This window comes from Vanacampus margaritifer, chromosome 11 (genome assembly GCF_051991255.1).
Source record: "Vanacampus margaritifer isolate UIUO_Vmar chromosome 11, RoL_Vmar_1.0, whole genome shotgun sequence".
Lineage (NCBI taxonomy): Eukaryota > Metazoa > Chordata > Actinopteri > Syngnathiformes > Syngnathidae > Vanacampus > Vanacampus margaritifer.
The window spans coordinates 22186340-22205676 of NC_135442.1; the positions used below are offsets into that span (position 1 = coordinate 22186340).

Consider the following 19337-nt stretch of genomic DNA (forward strand, 5'->3'; position numbering starts at 1 on the left):
TGCACACTCTTCACCAGACAGATTTCTGTATTTATCTTCATGCTTGGTCGTGTAGTGGCGATTCAAATTATATTCTTTAAACACAGCAACCTGTTTACCACAGACTAAGCACACTGCTTTACCTTTAATTTCTGTGAAGAAATATTTGGCAGTCCATGTCTTGTTGAAAATACGGAATTCATTATCAACTTTTCTTTTCTTGGGGTGTTCTGACATCTTGAGGGTAACCTGGCGCGAGTAAAAGTGCTACGTCTACGACGTGCATACGTAGTGACGTAACACTTTTCAAAATAAAAATTCAAAATAAAAGTTAAAAAAATTTTTGTTTAATTTATGGTGTTTATGATTGGCCTCACGCGGGCCGGACAGGGACGTACAAAGGGCCGGATGTGGCCCGCGGGCCGTAATTTGCCCAGGTCTGATCTAGGCTGTACGTGTGTATTCATATTCACAATTATGAAGGTAAGTTAGTACGCTTTTACGTCATGTTTACTGTGTTACTACCTCAGTGGCTTGGCCTTAATGCCACTTTATTTATAATCGAATTTGAATGTTTCTTTCTTTCTTTCTTTATCCCCCCCCACCCCACCCCCCCGTAACGTATTGTCTTGAACGTAAGAGAAAGTCAAACATTTTGAGTTCAAGTTCCTGTTTGTTTCTGAGGAAGAATTGACTCAAATAAAGTTTTTATGAGACATGCCAAGTGTATACTGTATTTGCATACTGACCTACATAATCACCATTAATTTGGTGGTCAAAAAAAAAATGTTGGGTCTCAGATTAACTTGATTTTGTTCAGTGTTCTGAGTTCTCACCGTTTATGGTTCCTTTTCAACTCTTTTAACTGGTCTTGAATGACTAAAGTGATCTGAATCAAGCAAAGTAAACAAAAGTAAAATTTTAGAAAATGTGCAATAAAGAAGACGAGATTATCATCATTATCTTTCTTTTCCTGTCAATTTTATTTTAAAAACTTTTACGTTATGAATGTGTACCTGTGTTCTGTGTTTATTGTGACCTGACAAGATTGTTTTAATTTTGTTGTCACAAAAATTCAATTTACATAATTTTTTGGTACTTTGCGTAAAAGTGCTGTGAGTCATACTATAGTAGATGTGTACATACTGAAAATTTTTGGTATGGCTCTTGTAGTGTAGTGCGCAACTTTTTAGGGATCAGTATGAGTATTAGAAGTAGTGCTGTTAAAGTTAAAGCATTAACTGATTAATTAATCACAAAAAATGCGTTGCATTAATCATGAATTAGCACAGATTAATCACACTATTAATTTTGACCATAGGTTATCCTTTAGCGTGACAGCGGATGGCTACGTTTAAGGTAGCACAGGTTGTTTGAGCAATAAACATAATTACATGCATTAAAGTTGTCATAATAAGGGGTGCGTTGGAGAGGGTGGACCCAAATGCGGCGACACATAGACTGGAGGAGTCAAGAATTTTTAACACAGTGAGAAGCTTTATTGGAACAAGTGGGGACAGGTGTGGAAACAAAGACTGGAGAAGACGTGACTGGACTGGGCGTGAGGAGACTGGCTGCCACGCCGGGCCTGGGCGTGAGGAGACTGGCTGCCAAGACTGGTAGCGATGACCGGGGCTGACTTGGAAGAACTTGGGAAGCTTGGCTGGACGTGGAGAACTTAGCAAGAACGTGGAGAACTTGACGAGGATGACTAGACGTAGACAAATAGACTGATACGTAGACAATTAGACTGAAACAAAGACAACTTAAATGTGACAATGCTTAGCTTGATGCGACGAGAAACACATACTCCCACACAATGACAACGACACCTGACGTAGACAATGATCCCACACCAACTAGACAAAGACAACAGACTAAATACACCAACACTAATAGGAAACAAAGAAGGGTGAGGGCACTAATTGGTCAAAACACACTGGGAAGGGGAAAGACACACAGGTGGACGTAATCAGACATAACAAGACAGGGGAAACATTCAGGAACACAAGACACAACAAGAACAAACCCACCAAAATAAAAGTAAGAGTAACCCCTCACCAAGGGACAGCTCCCAGACGGTCCAAAAACAAAGACTTGCCAAAACGCGGAGGGGCACGAGGGCGTAAAGACTGCCCTTAGACCGAACCATTGTTGGAAAACATTAAGGGGCTCGAGACAGCCCGACAAAGGGCCATCAGAGCAGGATCAGGGGGCGGCCATAAGGAATGCCACGGCAAGGGCTGGATCTTACGGGAGGCGCGGCGATTGCGCCGCCTGGCGCTGGATCCGGGGGCGGCTGTAGCGCTCGCGCCGCTGGACGGTCTATATGCCTCCAGCTGGGTCCTTGGTTGGTGGGATCATTCTGTCATGATAAGCGGTGCGTTGGAGAGGCTGGACCCAAGTGCGGGGAGACATTGACTGGAGTAAACAAGAATTTTGAAAAAAGTGAGAAGCTTTATTGGAACAAGTGGGGATGGGTGAGAGGATGGATATTGACTGCCACGCCTGGACTGAGCGAGTGTAGACTGGCTGCCACGCTTGGGCTGAGCGAGTGAAGACTGGCTGCCACGCATGGGCTGAGCGAGTGTGGAGACTTGCTGCCACGTCTGGGCTGAGCGAGTGTGGAGACTGGCTGCCACGACTGGACAGAGAATGTGGAGACTGGCTGCCACGACGGGACAGAGAGAGTGGAGACTGGCTGCCACGACGGGACAGAGTGAGTCGAGACTGGCTGCCACGACTGGACAGAGTGAGTGGAGACTGGCTGCCACGACTGGACAGAGCGACGACTGGACAGAGCGACGACTGGACAGAGCGGCTGGAGACTGGCTGCCACGACTGGACAGAGCGAGTGGAGACTGGCTGCCACGACTGGACAGAGAGAGTGTAGACTGGCTGCCACGGCAGGACAGAGAAATTGGAGACGGGCTGCCACGACGGGACAGAGAGAGTGGAGACTGGCTGCCACATAGGGACTGAGCGAGTGGAGACTGGCTGCCACGACGGGAATGAGCGAGTGAAGACTGGCTGCCACGACGGGAATGAGCGAGAGGAAACTGGCTGCCATGACGGGACTTAGCGAGAGGAGACTGGCTGCCACAACGGGACTGAGCAAGAAGAGACTGGTAGCCATGACCGAGGCTGAACGAAGGGGAGACTGGTAGCCATCACCGAGGCTGAGCGAGAGGAGACTGGTAGCCATGACCGGGGCTGACTTGGCAGAACTTGGGAAGCTTGGCTGGACGTGCAGAACTTAGCAGGAACGTGGAGAACTTGACGAGGACGACTAGACGTAGACAACTAGACTAAGACTGAGACGTAGACAACTAGACTCAAACAAAGATGACTTAAATGTGGCTTAGCTTGATGCGACCAGAAACACAGACTCCCACACAATGACTTTGACACATGACTTTGACACATGGCTTTGACACATGGCTTTGACACATGGCTTTGACACATGGCTTTGACACATGGCTTTGACACATGGCTTTGACACTGATCCCACACCGACTAGACAAAGACAACAGACTAAATACACCAACACTAATGAGAAACACAATAGGGTGAGGGCACTGATTGGTCAAAACACACTGGGAAGGGGAAAGACACACAGGTGGACGTAATCAGACATAACGAGACAGGGGAAACATACAGGAACACAAGACAAACCCACCAAAATAAAACAAAACCCCAACCCCCTACAAACCCCGAAACGTGACAAAAGTAAAGCATTTAATAAATGTTTGCGTATGACATTAAAAATATTTGTTCATGTCAAAATGTTGGGGTCATTTTTTTCCCATTTTAAATTATGCAAGTAATTTATTTATTAGAAAAAGAGGAGGATGAGCGTGTGCAATGGATCAAAAAATGTTGAAGACGTCCTCATAACATTAAATGTCAAAATAATTAACATAACCAGTGCTCTTCAAATTTGGCGGGAAAAAAGTATTGATTAAAAAAGCCTTTTTTATTAAGTGATTAATCGTGATTAATCAAAATTCTAAGATGTGATTAATCTGATTTAAAAATGTAATCGTTTGACAGCTCTAATTAGAAGTAAATTAAAAATATCACACACGTGTATTGTAACAAATCGTACTGAGGGATTCTCACCTTGTTTTTCTTAAGAGCTGTTAGTCCGTGTGTAGCTGTCACAACTCTGTACTTCTGTATCAAATGATGGACCTCACCACCGTTTCTCCAGTTCACAGATGCACCGTGATGGAGCAGCAACGGCATAAGCCAAGTATGGTAATTGTCCTGTCAGAGTTGACCGACAGATTTGTGTTTACTTTTTAATTAAAGCTGCCATAATGGAGGAATTCGCCCCAAAATTTATTGACAATAGCCTTTTTATTTGACCATTTATGATTGGAACATCTTCTAAATAGTAGATTAACACTTAACTGTTCACACCATGCGAGCAGCACACGCCACTTTTTCCTTTAAAAAGAAAACTGAAAAAACACGCTATGATGTCTTTGACCTAATTTTTCTGACTTGTTTGTACAATTCAATTCAGAAAGAACTCTTGTTAGGTGGTAACCAGTGTTCCTGCACATTGAGGAGATTACAGAGGAGTAATCTCACTACTGCCTGAACATTCCACTCTCAATGTCCAGGCTTCTCAGTGAAACACACCAGGCAGCATATATGCAGAGCCCCATTTGCCCAGAGCCTGCTGCAGCTGAAGACTCCTGCCGTGTGATGGATGTCAATCACTATCCATGCGAGTTCCTCATCCATCCTGATGCCCCATGGATGGGTGCGTTACCCGATGGTGTATAATCCAAAGGGTCAACCAGTGTCTGGCCTTGTTGAATTTAAGTGGCCAAATGTTCAATGTTATGTAGACTGTCCAAGTGTCCATATATCGTAAGCACTGAAGATACACTCTGCGCGAGAGCCATCCTTACTTTTATTAGATTAAGAGCCAGATATAAATTTTTGGATGCCAGTCGTGTGACGTAGTATTATAGACTAGTGATGGACCAACGAAGCTTTATGGAGCAAGTAATATTTTTTTTTACTCCTGTAGATGGCACTCTTGGTTTATAGAAGCAGTGGAAATTTTAAATATTTCCATTGCACTATGTACTGTATCTTTAAACCAAGAGCACCATCGAAAAGAAGCGGGGAAATTTTTTTAAATTGCATCACTCGTTTACACACAAGTGGGATGGTCATTCAGGGATGCGATCCAGCATTTCTTATAATGACAAAATAAAGCCATTCAGGAGAAAGTGGATTTTTTTTCCCTTCCACACACAGAGGTGGCAAATCCAGGTCCTGAAAGTAAAAACCATGCCACAGTTTGGCTTTAGCCATTGATGCTAGCTAGCTAGCTAGGTAGTTAGCTCCCTAGCAGGTAAATGAGCATCATGGGAGCTAGCTAGCGAGCGAGCTAACTAGCACCTGAGGCTAAATCCAAACTGTGACAGGGTTTTTACTTTCTGGGCCTGGATTTGCCACCTCTGGATAAACATAATCAAATCAAGCAAAATGTGCCTGAAACCTGCTTGACTTCAAATTTAATAGATTTTTTCATGTTGAAATAATATGAGACAATCACTTTTCTATGGTACTAACAGTGGTGGAAAACTTGACAAATGTGCCGTTGTCAGTGACAGTGTTACATGTGGTGCAGTGCATGACTGGTGAGCACATTAGCCTTTCAGTTCTGAGATAATGGGGTCAAGGTTGGGTTCTGGTCTTCCTGCATGGAGGTAACATGTTCTCCCTGTGACTTTCTGGCTTCCTTCCACAAAAATATATATTGCAAGTAGTTTAACTCTTTGACTGCCAAAAACGTCTAATAACGATTAGTAAAATCCTACGGAGGACTGCCAAAGACGTTAAAAGACGTTCACTATGTTTTTTTTTGTTTTTTTTTAAACGGGTGGAGGAAAGCCTTGGCCAGCTATGCTGAAAGTATCAAGCAGATCTAGTTAGTATAATGACCATTTTTGGGCACTAGATGGCAGCGATGACTCTCTTTGGACAAGATTGGGTAGGCGTCAGTAGAAGACGTGAGGCGGAGCTAGACTGTTGAGGGGAGAATGGCTGAGGAAGCGAAAATGGCGACCGGTTGCAAGCAGCTCACGCTTGAGCATTTTTTTCAAAGACGAAAAGCATCGACCAATGCTAAAGAGCACATTGATGACAACGATGATGATGATGATGGTGACTCCGAGGTTGACGCCGAAGTTGGAAGCGTTGACGCGGCGGCTATGATCACGTCATAAGGCCTCACCGGCTAGCGATTCTAACGCCGGAAAACGCGGAGCACAACCGAGCACTTCTGCACAGGCGGACGTTCACGTTTGTCATCCATTAAGTTAAATTAGCCAGACCAAATTACATTGACCTTACCGTAGTACATTGAGATGCATCCCCCCCCCCCCAGTGTACAAGTGACACAATGATTACAACCAATACTACAGCTAATGAAATTGTCATTAATAATGCTATTCATAATATTTTTTTCAAGATTGTTCAAAAGAAAAGAAAAAAAGGCGAGTCAACTCTATTTATATAGCATATTTCAGACCCAAGGCAACTCAAGCACAATACCTAAAAGCCTTTAGAACAGTTGAGTACATTTGTAAAGCAAAGAGAACAAAATTAGCTTATTAAATTTACTAAAAGAATGTACATTGGTAACACTTCAACATATCTACTATGGAAATATTCACAAGCACGAAAAGTGTGATTATTTTCCAAATTGATTTTTATGGTATTATTATGTCTCGCAAAAACTCCAGGAATTACAGTGAGCCTCAGACTTGAATGAGTCACACCTGCACATGTCATTTCTTGTTTCGTTCTGCCCTCTGCTGGTCATTTGTTTCCTGTCATATTTTTGTTTTTCCTGGAGTGTCGGTGGGCGGAGTTCCTGTGTCTCAGCTGCAGGCAATTCTAATCAGTAGGCTATTTAGACACAGGACTCACGAGAGGAAGATTGCCCAGTTATTGTTCTTGCTGCTTGCCTCAGCATTTTGTTACTCTCGTGCTTTTACCGGTTATCTCCTAGTTCCTGCCAACAGTACTTTTTGTCTTCTGTTGTTTATTGTAAGTACTGCTGTGATTGTTCTGGTTGTTTACCTTATGTAGGTCTTTTTGTTTTTCATTCTTAATCTGAGTTGGTAGTTAGTCTTCCTCCCATGGTACTCCGCCCACCTTCCTTCGTTAGTTATTTTGTTTTTCTGTAGGTACATGTTGACCTTTTGTCATGTCGCTTTTTGTTAGTGTTCAGTTATCCGTCAAGCTCCTTTTGTTCATTCAAAACGGTAAACCTTGTCCACCATTTGAGTTGCATTTGAATCCTTCACCTGCGCTTTTGCGCACGCCTAACAGAATAACTTTGCCATAACATGGATTCAACAAACTCAGAGCAAGTGTTACAGGTTGTGTCAAGCCAACAAGAGCTTGTTAATCTACATGATCGCTCCCTACGAGAGGTCATGTCAGCCATTAACGTGTTGACTAACAACCTCTGCCAACGCCTAGAACAGGTTTGCGCTCACCTTTCTGCTTGCAAACCGGTAGCTTTTCCAGGCGAACCATCCATTCCTCATCCGTCATGATATACATGGGAACTTGGTTCATGTGGTCAATTCCTCCATCAATGTTCATTAGTTTTTGACCAACAGCCACAGACTTGCGTTCGCGAGTTGCATTTATTATGAGTTTGCTTACTGAAAAGGTAGCTGCATGGGCCATGGCAATCAGCAATCTGCATCCTGAGGTTTGTTCTGCCTTTTCTACCTTTGTCGAAGAATTTAAAAGAATGTTCGACAACCCTGTTAAAGGCAGAGAGGCAGGCAATCTCCTGTTGGATTTTTTTTACAAGACACACTTTCAGTTGCTGAGTGCTTTTCGCATTTTTGCAGCAGAGTGGTTTTGACGACACAGCCCTCTGCGGTATTTTTCGCAGGGGGTTAAGCCCCGTGATTAAAGACTAACTGGCTGTACAAGACGAGATGACTAATTTGGACGACTTGATCAGCTTGGCTATTAGATTTGATAATCGACTTTGTGAAAGGAGACCTGAACGAGCCAGCCACCGGGAGCGATGGCAGTGCACCTGCTGTGGATACCATGCTACTAGGGGGAGGAAGGCTGAGCTCAAGGAATACACCCGGCGAATGAGGGCTCATCTCTGTTTGTACTGCGGGCAACCTGGTCATCGGGTTTCCACCTGTTCTGCAAGTCCGCCCCAGGAACAATCATCAGGATTTGGTTTCCTTTTATCAAAGTGGATCGAAAGCCCGTCCTCTGCACCCATCCACCTCCCAACGTCTGTCTACAGACTGTGAGTATCTCGAGGCGAATGCTGCTCCTACAGCAACAAAGGGCGATACTTTCTAGTAAAAGACTTCAACTCCCGGGAATTATTTCCAGCACCAGCATTGAGGTTACAGCATTGGTTGACTCTGACGCAGATGACTGTTTTGTGGACTTCTCGGTCATTGAGAGACTCGGGGGCGGTCTCATCAAATTAGACAAGGCCAAGGAAGTGCACAATCAACGGGAATGGGCTTTTTGTTAGACCGAATTGTTGTGGTTAGTTTTGTCCGGTATCCATCAAGAGTCTAGACTTTTTTTGTTATGCCTCTGTAGTACTGGGGCTAACCTGTCTTAAGATTTACAATCCAAACATAAATTGGAAGCACTTGCAAAGGTTCCTGGGGTTCGCCAATTTCTAGAGGTGATTCATCCGCAATCCTAGTTGTAAGGCAGAACCTTTGACAAGGCTCACATCAAGAGACCTTTCAGTTGGATCCCAGAAGCCGAGTCTGCGTTTGTTGAGTTAAAACGTCTGTTTACCAACGCACCTGTTCTTTCTCACCCTGATCCAACTCTACCTTTTATTATAGAAGTGGATATCTCGGATTCAGAAGAGGGGGCAGTTTTGTCACAGAGGACCCCAGTCGACCAGTTCATCCCTGCACCTTCTCGCGTCGCCTCAGTCCTGCGGAACGTAACTATGATGTTGGTAAAAGGGAGCTGCTTGCCATTGTTCTGGCACTTCAGGAGTGGAGGCACTGCCTAGAGGGTGCAGCTGAGCCTCTCGTGGTGTTTCCTGACTGAAGGCATTATTTGATTACTTTATTAAGTGTAATCTTTTGCGAGTTCAAATAAATTGCAGAATTGAGATCGTATGAAAAAGTTTATTTAAGAGCTCTTAAAGACACAGGAGAATAGCTTACATTCAAAGGTGATAAGCTACCAGTGTGTGACGAATATGAAAACATACAGTTGCTTTATACTTGTAAAAAGAATACTCCCGCCCTTAGACTTGACAAAGAATTAGTGTTCTTAATAAGCAGACACATGATACTGATACGATTATCTCAGCTCCCCACCAGCCTCGGAGAAATTATGTAGACAGGCTTTGACCTTGGACCTTCAGTTTTTACGACCAAATGACTAATGACATGAGAACTTGACCACTGTTAAAACATACACATTCTTATCTCAAGAGCTGGAAGGGAGTGAGAGATTCCAATATATTTCACAAAAACATTATCACAGTGTTATTCATTTAACTACACAGTTATATGGCATCTATATACTTATAAGTAAATTCAAAAACAGTAAAAATATAAATTGAAAATGTTAAATGTCAACACTGACCACAAGAACCTGGCCTATATCCGAGCAGCCCGAAGACTGAATCCTCATCAAGGATGTTGGGCCCTGTTCCTGACCCGCTTCAACTTCACAATTACCTACCGCCCGGCTTCCCGCAACATCAAACCTGATGCACTGTCGAGCAATTTCAGTTTGGATGAGGTGGACACCACCCCTGAGACAATTTGTACCTGTGGAAAAAAGGGTGACCCACGCCATGAAAGACATTTGTGTGCCTGAGGGATGTCCAACTGGCAAGCTGTTTGTGCCACAGTAGCGAAGGAGTGAAGTTTTGCAATGGGGACAAGAGTCTAAAGTCGCTTGCCATTTCTGGCATAAACCGCACATGTTTCCTAGAAGTTCTGGTAGCCTGGGGTTAATAAGGACATTCAGGAATATGTCGCAGCATGTTCTGTTTGCGCTCGCAACAAGATATTCTTCTACATCCATTGCACATTATGTCTTGCCCATGGTTGCACTGGACTTTGTCACCGGTCTTCTCATGTCCCGAGGAAAGACTGTGGTGGTTCTTAGTGTTGTTGACCGGTTCTCCAAAATGGCACACTTCATCCCTCGCTCGAAGTTGCCTTCTTAACTGGAAACTGCTAACCTGCTTATCGACCACGTCTTCCGGATTCACTGCAGCCCATCGGACTCTGTTTGGAGGGCTTTCTGCAAGGCAATTGGTGCCACAGCGAGTCTTTCGTCTGGGTACCACCCTCAGTCTAATGGCCAGACAGAGCGGGTCAACCAGGACTTAGGAGCTGCTCGCCGTTGCGTCTGTCATCATCATCCTGGTCATTTCGCCTCTCCTGGGTGGAGTATGCACACAATTCTCTCATCAGTTCAGCCACAGGTATGTCACCTTTTAAGACTGCTTATGGCTATCAGCACCTGTGTTCCCTTCCCAGGAGAGCGCTCTCGCCATCCCCTCAGTTCACCTTCGGCGTGCCCATCGGATCTGGTGGGACACCCGGGCAGCACTGTCCAGAACAGCGGCTCGGAGTTGGCAGATCGTCGCAGAATTCCAGCTCCCCAGTATACACCTGGTCAGATGGTTTGGCTTTCCTCTAAGGACCTACATTTGGCAGGGACTACTAAAGTTGGATCCACGCTTCATTGGACCATTTGAGGTGGATGCTGTCATAAACCCTGCTGCCGTGAGACTCAAGCTCCCGCCGTTATTGAAGGTTCATCCAGTGTTCCACGTGTCCTTACTGAAACAAGTTTCCTCCAGAGGTGCCTCCTCCACGCCTGATCGATGGTGAGTCCGTCTTCACAGTGAGGTCCGTTTTGGACTCCAGAAAGAGGGGTAGGGGTGTCCAATATCTCGTTGACTGGGAGGTGGTACGGTCCTGAGGAGTGTCAGTGGGTCCCCCGCTCTTGGATCCTGCTGTGGTCCGTGACTTCCACTCTCTCCACCCTGATAAGCCAGGTAGTTATTATTAAGCTGTTGAATTAGTTTGTTAATAACTAATAAACATGGATACATTTGTTTTACTTTGAAGACATTCAAACAACTGACTGACTACAGTGTCTGAAACACTGTCAAAGCTAAAAGTTTAGAAAAGCTTTATTGGGTTTTGTAGAATGCACAGATTAGCGTTATCTAACAGTGCTTGTTTCTTATTAGCAAAGTTCTTGACGTGGACACGGTTCTGCACACTAATCAACAAGTTTAATTGTAAGCTAGGTGGTACAGTGCTTTGTGTGATTATGTCTGCATTTATGTTTATAACGGGTGGCTGAGCAGTGGCTCATTTTGATTAGATTAGAGTAGACCAAACCTTCAAAACTGTCTAGTTTCAGAGACACCTGGAAATAGTTTTAAATAGTGAGAACAACCAGAATAGACTTGGAAACCATGTGTTTGTAGGAGCCATCTGGAATGGGAAGACAAATGTCAGATAAATAGGTCGTGAAACAAAAATTATGTCAGCATAACAGCACAAAGTAGCCATCACAACATAACTCAAAGAATGCGAAATGTCAACAGAGGACATATGTGAGTCATTTTCAATACATTAAATGCTGAAAAAACAGCCAGATGCCGGCAAGTTACCAATACAAAATGACACAATTGTGTCATCGACATACATTTTAGTAAGACCTGCATGCAAGGGATAATAATTCAATTTGTTCCTTTGTGGTGATGATGAAAGCTACTTTGGCCCATTCAGCTGCTACATCTCACAGTGTCGCTGTCTGCTTCAAGGTTTTTCCTGCCATCTGCTAATGAGACCTTCCTCCCTCACAGCCCACCACCTGGCTGTCTGTCAGTACAAGGGGCCTCATGAGGTACGGAGCTGAGAAGTTTGTTCCCATAGGGCTATGCTTTAGATTATGGTATGGGACCCTATCGTCATCTCCCCTTTGTACCCTTTCAAGTATAATCTCTCATCACGATAATAGTAATGAGTACAAACTGGGAAAATCACTCGGTAACAAAGTATGACTAAGGACTTTAATCCTATAAAGCCTGAATTCATGAAAATTATGAGAGAAAATTCAGATTCTTTGTAAATAGAGTATTTATTGGTCCTTTTGAACAAACGAACTCCCCCCAAAAAATTTTAAATCAACTTCCACTTATGACACTTAATTTGTGTCTTGTTTGATACAGGCGGTCACAATGCTTAAAATTTGTACATTTATAACTGTCAAAAATCTAATAATAAACAGACATATCAAACATATTAATATTTCCCAAAAATTTGAAAGAACATTTCCCACTATTAATACATATCAGTGTCTCCCTTTTCTTAATTGGGGCGATCTGGCAAGGTTGCTGGAATAGCCATCAGCTGGGTGATACTGCCCTCTAATGGATTATTCGTGCAATGCATGTGTCAGATCAAATACATCAGGGTTTTAATGCGGGAATAATATACTCATGAAATGGAGAGCTCAAAATGTCTTGTATTTATGATACGTTTGGCTTTATAGGGATAAGAGAGCAATTTTAAATTTTCTTGGAAGACAATTTGTACTCGGCAGACTACATACCATATAGATTGTTTCTTGGGAAACCATGACAACAAATAAATACAGATCAAGTAACAGAAAGTTGAGCATTAATGAAATTGTTCTACTTCTGCTTCTACTTTTTTTCCTTCAAAGACAGGAACAGATATTTACTTGAGTAAAATCTTGAAATGAATGTCAAATCATCAAACAGAAAGTATTCTGGTAGGTTTCTTTGATCCTTGAATTGTCTTCTGTAAAATATAACAATTAACCAAAACTATGAAAATGAGTCAGCTTTACTGGCCATCTTCTTTCTTATAGAAATAATTCTCAAAACGTCTCGCTTCCAGGTTTAGTTGTGCCCACAAGCAGTAACTTTAGAAGGGTTGATTTGCGAGGCACCGTGGAAGGAACTTGAGCAGGATATTTTATGCTGAGATGATACGCAAAGACATACAACTAATATGCTATTTGAATTTGGCTTCGTAAAGTGTACAAAATTACCTGAGATTTCTCCAACAAGTAAGTAAAACTGAAAATAAAACTACCTTATAGTCTGTGTTTGTCCATCTTCACACCAGTGGCCAAGTTTGACTGCAGGTTAGAGGCCACGACAGGAAGTAAATGAGCTTCCTCCTTTCTGCCACCACTCAAAGATGGTCTATTTAAAAAAAAAAAAAAAAGTACTCACAACTCTGAAATCCTGGTCAGATGCAAGATGGGAAAGTTAAATCAAGAGCGTAGAGGCAGTGAGATACCAGGCTGTAAAAGTCAGACATGTACTTTTGGAGGTGAGAGACATCACAGATCCAACCATACAAAGTGAGGAAGTCTTTAGCTGATTGGATCATACTATTTCTCTGTGATATGGTATGAGATCCTGACAAAAACCCACAATGTCAAAACTTACTACAGTCTGAGACAATGCAGATGGATGTTGCAGTTGGCCTTCCGAGGAAGAATGAAGCCTCTCTTGTGAGTTACAGAGACACTGGATTTGCTTCTGCCCAAGTGTCTGCCAAAGAAATGTGTGAAGAGATTAATGTGAAAGCTGTTCTTAAGCAGAAGAGACTGCTAAAAGCTAAGAGACAGTTCTCCTATGAGGCACCTGATGACAAACTGACTGATGCACTGAGGAAAAGAGATTTCCTTTTTCAATGTGGTGGTGAAATCTATCTATCTATCTATCTATCTATCTGCCCGTCCGTCAAATCAGTGGCATGAATTAAAATAAATACATTTGAAAAAATCACCTGTGTGGATGAAAGCATTTCAGTAGTATGTATGAGACTATTTTCAGTGGTGTGTTGCACTAACTTGTGAAAGAGTATTTCACTGCTGCATGTGAGAGCATTTCACTAGTGGGTGTGAGAGGGTTTCACTTGTATGTATGACAACATTTTAGTAGTACCTGTATAATAGTCTATAAGCGCAATACAGTGTAGTGAGTAAACACATTTCAGTGTGATGTGTGCTATCTAACATGTAAGATAGTGTTCATGAGCTTTATTTCAATTGTTCGTGTAAGAGGATTTTATATGTAACTCCTTTCTTTTGTATTTCAAAATAAAACATATTGGCAGCCCAAAAGACAGGAAATAACCTAACTCACTCAGCAGCATAACTTGGTGACATACTGTATGCTACATTTATAATAATAATCCATGTACTGTATATGCCATATACTTGTCAATTATTGTCTTACAATAGCGATTTTGCTCATTGAGTCAATATGGATGCTTTTTCAGTTTTTCTCAGTCACTTTGGTACATTTCTCAGAACAGAATTTAAATATGCAAAGCAGTAAGTGTGTTTCTCAAAACAATTTGTAGAAATAGCAAAACATCATGGTTCCCCTGCAAAAGACATTTTTTGTTCCCAAAATCCGTAGTACATCACTCAAAAGGTAATATTTGTAAACATGTCAGCGCCATCTGGACAACACATACTTATGTCATTGTGGATGGATAAGACTTGCTTAGTCATGTTGTCAATATAACAGTGCACTTTTGATAGATGCTCTGATGTACACTGCCACTTAAGTTTTGTTGACAAATTATCAAAATCTAAATTGAAAGTCACACCTTCATGTATGTGGAAGATTGATTGCAATATGCACACGTTGCAGTTTTGGTTTTAGTCTTTGCTCTGCTGTATATTTTTCTTGTATGCATTCCAACCAAAAATATCCAATAGATACTAGGGGAAAAAAACTGAAATCTGCGAAATTACAAGAAACAAGTATATTAAAGAAAGCAACTGCTCTCTTTCAAAATAAGTTTGGCTATTAATTGCAAATAATAATAATAATAAAAGGTATGAAGTCTCTTCTCAAGATGACACAAACCACTTGTTACAAAAAGGCAATCATAAGAAAGGGGTAGAAGCAACTTGAAACCTTTTTTTTTCTTTCCCTTTTCTTCCCTATCTTAATCAAAACAGCTATGCCTCCCTACTTGTGCTATTATGCTCGTAAGGTTACATTGATATTGCCGTGGAAAGACAGCTTGCTCCCAGACTTGCTTAATATCAGTTTCTATGGAAACATTATTACACTCATTCCCTATAACAGACCAACAGGGGAACCTGTTCAATCCTTGTATACTACAATGGAATTGGTGTCTATTAGATATAAGTCAAGTGAATCTTTGGACAGAAGATATTAAAGCAAAAATACATGTCTTGGTAATTTGATGCAACACAGAGAAGACTGTTGTTAACAAATATTCAAGAATTGAATAATTTATAAAAAAAAAAATTGGCATGAATATACAATTGGGATTCAAAATCATGAAAAATCACACCATTGTCTCCACTCCCAAAAGCTGTGGGCACGTTCGCTACGGAATTAAAATAATCAAGATCCTTATGAGGCTTCTGCAGAGCTTGCTGATGAGCTGATCATTTGAATCAGGTGTGTAGGAGGAGGGAAACATCTAAAAAAGGATACAGCATAGAGGCCCTCAAGGACCTGAGCTGAACACCCCTGTATTAGCACAAGTCTCCTGTTTCCATGCTGAGTGACAAATTGTGTGCTATTTTTTTGTTTTTCTCTTATCAAGAGATTTTGCCCTTTTAAACTCAATATTTAGTATTCTTATGATGCTCAAATGGCTGCCACTCTTGTTCTTGTGTGCATTTTGGCCAGTTTAAGTGCAGAGGAACTTCTTTAACAAGACACACTACCTAACTGGTGTAGCTAATGCAACTTTAGTAAGCCTAAAAAGTTCATGAAAACCTCACCATTGCATATTTACTCAGAAAGTTAACACTGCACCTCAAGCCCCGCCCACTGCTATGCTCATATTTTAAATAGATAAATAAATAATAAAATGCTTGGTACACAAACGCACAGTGACACACTTGAATCTGGTATTCAATTTAATATTTCTAATCCGCATGTACAACCCTGACTATAATCATAAAATAAGCACACAAGTCAAGTTACAGACACTTCCAGGGATATAATGTGATTACTGAATATTGTAAATTACAGTATCTTTAGTAAATTGCTCACTGTAGGGGCAGATGTTGCTGTTGATTTCCAGCTCTCCATCAACGCAGCTCTTCACAAAGTCAATCAACCTCTGGCTGTGTTTCTGTTGGCAAACGAAGGATGGGCATCCAGGGCAGACAATCTACCACAAGGCCACTGAGGTCATCGTGTATGGCATGGCTAGCTAGCAAACTGCAACTGTGGAGGACACGTGACTCGTTGCCCAATCTGCTAACTGGGCACGTCAAGTTCTCATATGGTGTGGCGTGGGGCAATTCATGCCAGACACCCAAGTGTGTCACTCTTTGTCCATAATTATGAACAGAATCCACTAAGTATGTATAACGTATTTAGAAACAAATCAATAAATTCACTTTATAAGGCCTTTAGATGAGTGGTGTTTTTATTTTTATTTTTTCCGAAAGATCAGTCGTTGAAAGTCCCAGTAAAGTGAAAATAAATATATTGTCTGCACTGTCATTTGTAAGTGACCAGATCGGATTTGTTGCGTCCATACTGATGTATGGACTCTGTTCTGATCTGTCTGCATGAGTTGCTATGGTAACACCGCAGGGGTCCATTCGTACACTGGCAATGCCATATGCAAACCTAAAAGAATGACGAGTAAAAAAAAAAAAAGGGTGACACAAAAAAAAACGGTCATCACCTAAACTTGAATAACTTTAGAAATAATTAATCAATTATTTTTATTTTTCAGATTTACCAAGAAGAGTTAATGTTCTGAGAGTCTATAAAATTTGCCCTTCGAGATGCTATGGAGTACTGAGGAAAAGAGATTTATAGTTGAGGCATATTTTCGGCTCTCCCTTAGAGAGAGGGTGAGAAGCTCGGCCATCCGGGAGGGACTCAGTGTCGAGCCGTTACTCCTTTGCATTGAGAGGAACCAGTTGAGGTGGCTCGGGCATCTGGTTCGGATGCCTCCTGGACGCCTCCTTGGAGAGGTGATCCGGGCATGTCCCACCGGCGGGTGGCCCCGGGGACGACCCAGGACACGCTGGAGAGACTATGTCTCTCGGCTGGCCTGGGAATGCCTTGGGATCTCACTGGAGGAGCTGGTTGTAGTGGCTGGGGAGAGGGAAGCCTGGGCTTCCCTGCTAAAGCTGCTGCCCCTGCGACCCAACCCCGGATAAGCGCTAGATGATGGATGGATGGCATATTTTCGACTGAAGTCTACCCATGCAGCTCAATTGCAATTCAAAGAACGGTTCGGATGTTGTGAATTTCCTGTCCACTCAATGTTCTACAGATGGGTCAACAAGTTCAGAACCCATGGGACTGTGCATAACCTCAATGGTAAAGACACTAACAGACAGATCTGCAATCAAAATTCTCAACACAGACTCCCGGTTGATTCCAAGCTCCTGACTTCGCCGACGCACAAACTTGCTTGTGCTGCGGACAACAGAGTCTCTGACTGCAGCAACGTTGTGCGGTGTCCTTGATGATTTTGGTCGTCCAGAGTGTTATTGTCTGTTAGTGTCTTTACCATTGAAGTTATGCACAGTCCCATGGGTTCTGAACTTGTTGACCCATCTGTAGATCATTGAGTGGACAGGAAATTCACAACATCCAAACCGTTCTTTTAATTGCAATTGAGCTGCGTGGATAAACTCCAGCCGAAAATATGCCTCAACTATATAGGTCTCTTTGGTTCCACAAACATCATATACCAAATCCATGAATAAAAGTGAATTTCTTGCTTATTTATTTGTATGCATGTGAAATGAGATGAGTGGGGGATCACTTGGGGGTAATCAACAAACAGCCTTTAAAAACCCTGCAAGCATTACCCCTTAACTATACTGATTGTCCTTGGAGTGAATGTGGAAAACTGGGATTGAAATGATTGGTGTTCTCTGTTAACTGTGAAGAAAAAATATCCTACAAGATGTCTTCCTTATTTATAAATTAATTTCTTTGAAGGAAAAGGGCACCTTTTTTTCGTGTCCAATTTTTCCATGATTAAGCAAGATGGTGGTGTGATTGAGAAGCGGGCCATGCAATTACTGATAAAAGTAGTTGAGAAATACAGGGTCCCACATCTAATTTAAAATGTGTCTGCATTTCTTTTGAACCTTATTCAACAGACCTATCCACTAAATTAAATACATGCATTCCTCTCATTCTGTTTAGGAAGGAGAGGACAGAAAATCACTACTTAACACTTCTCTCCATTCACGTTACCTTTCAAGTCAGTGATTAAAATCTGCAATGTTACAGAATTAATTACCTTTTCATTGTACTTTTCACTTAGCTTCTTGGCAAAGATATTAAAATGGCGTCATCCTTTAGTAGAAATGGCTCTTTAGCATAGCTGAAAATGACATCTAGTTCCTTCTTTGCATGTATTATGTTTCTTGATATACAAGGTTTTAAGAATGATAGAGCAAGGGTATTGTATCTTTCCCATTATTGATCCAATAAATCCTTAACATAACATTAAAAAAAGTGCTAACATGATGTATTCCCATATAGGCAGTCACTGATAAGATGGGGAAAATCAATTTGAAGTCACCTACAGAGGAGAGGACTAGTGGCGTCTCTGGCATAAAGTTGAGTGGGGCACAACAGTGGGCACTTTACATCTACAAGCAGCAAACACAATAAATTCTAATTCAATTCAAGATCTCAATTCGGTGGAAAGGCGCATTATAAATTAAGTATCCTACCATTTATTCGTAGCCTTAAAAAAATAAGGCTATGAATAAAACCTTCAAATGGTTCAAAATAGGGCTGTGCAATTAACCAAAATATTAAATTACAAATTCAATTATTACACTCCACAATTACAAAATTGGCATAATCGTAAACAAAAAAAGTAAATAAATAATACTCATTTTGAGTTTTTATATTTGCACCTTTTTTTAATTTTAAAATGACTAACTTAATAAATCTTGTTTGCTCCAAAAGGAACTTACAGCAGTGTTTATTCCCCTTTGTTTTTTCAGCTCTGCCTCGCTTTCTTGAGCGATGATGACATCATCGAATCTACTTCATTCATATTGTTGGTTTGCTATTACGTATAGTCTTTTTGCTCCCGATGAAAACCAATCTAGCTTACTGCTGTATAGTGCGGCTGCCATCCGTCAAAACTGAGCGTGTGTTGATTGGGTCTTTAAGTCACGTGACATCAGTCCTGTATTTTAATTGGATGATGGGCCCAGTTAATGTGGCCCCATGGCTGTCTATTGAGAGCAGCTTTGGACATGCGCAGTAACATTTGAGTGGC

The 19337-nt window shown here is 41.8% G+C and overlaps 1 long non-coding RNA gene across 5 annotated transcripts; it reads left to right on the plus strand.

Annotated features, from left to right (window-relative positions):
• Positions 1–6940: 6940 nt before the first annotated feature.
• On the plus strand, positions 6941–16105 carry LOC144060974 (uncharacterized). 5 transcript variants are annotated; one of them, XR_013296054.1, is made up of 4 exons: positions 6941–8302; positions 8868–10784; positions 10862–11059; positions 11840–16105. It is a non-coding gene; the product is annotated as an uncharacterized LOC144060974 (long non-coding RNA). The 5 variants fall into 5 exon arrangements; XR_013296056.1 differs by having other exon boundaries at positions 8868–10445; positions 10536–10784; positions 10862–16105; XR_013296055.1 differs by having other exon boundaries at positions 6941–7059; positions 8033–8302; positions 10862–16105.
• The last annotated feature ends 3232 nt before the right edge of the window (positions 16106–19337 follow it).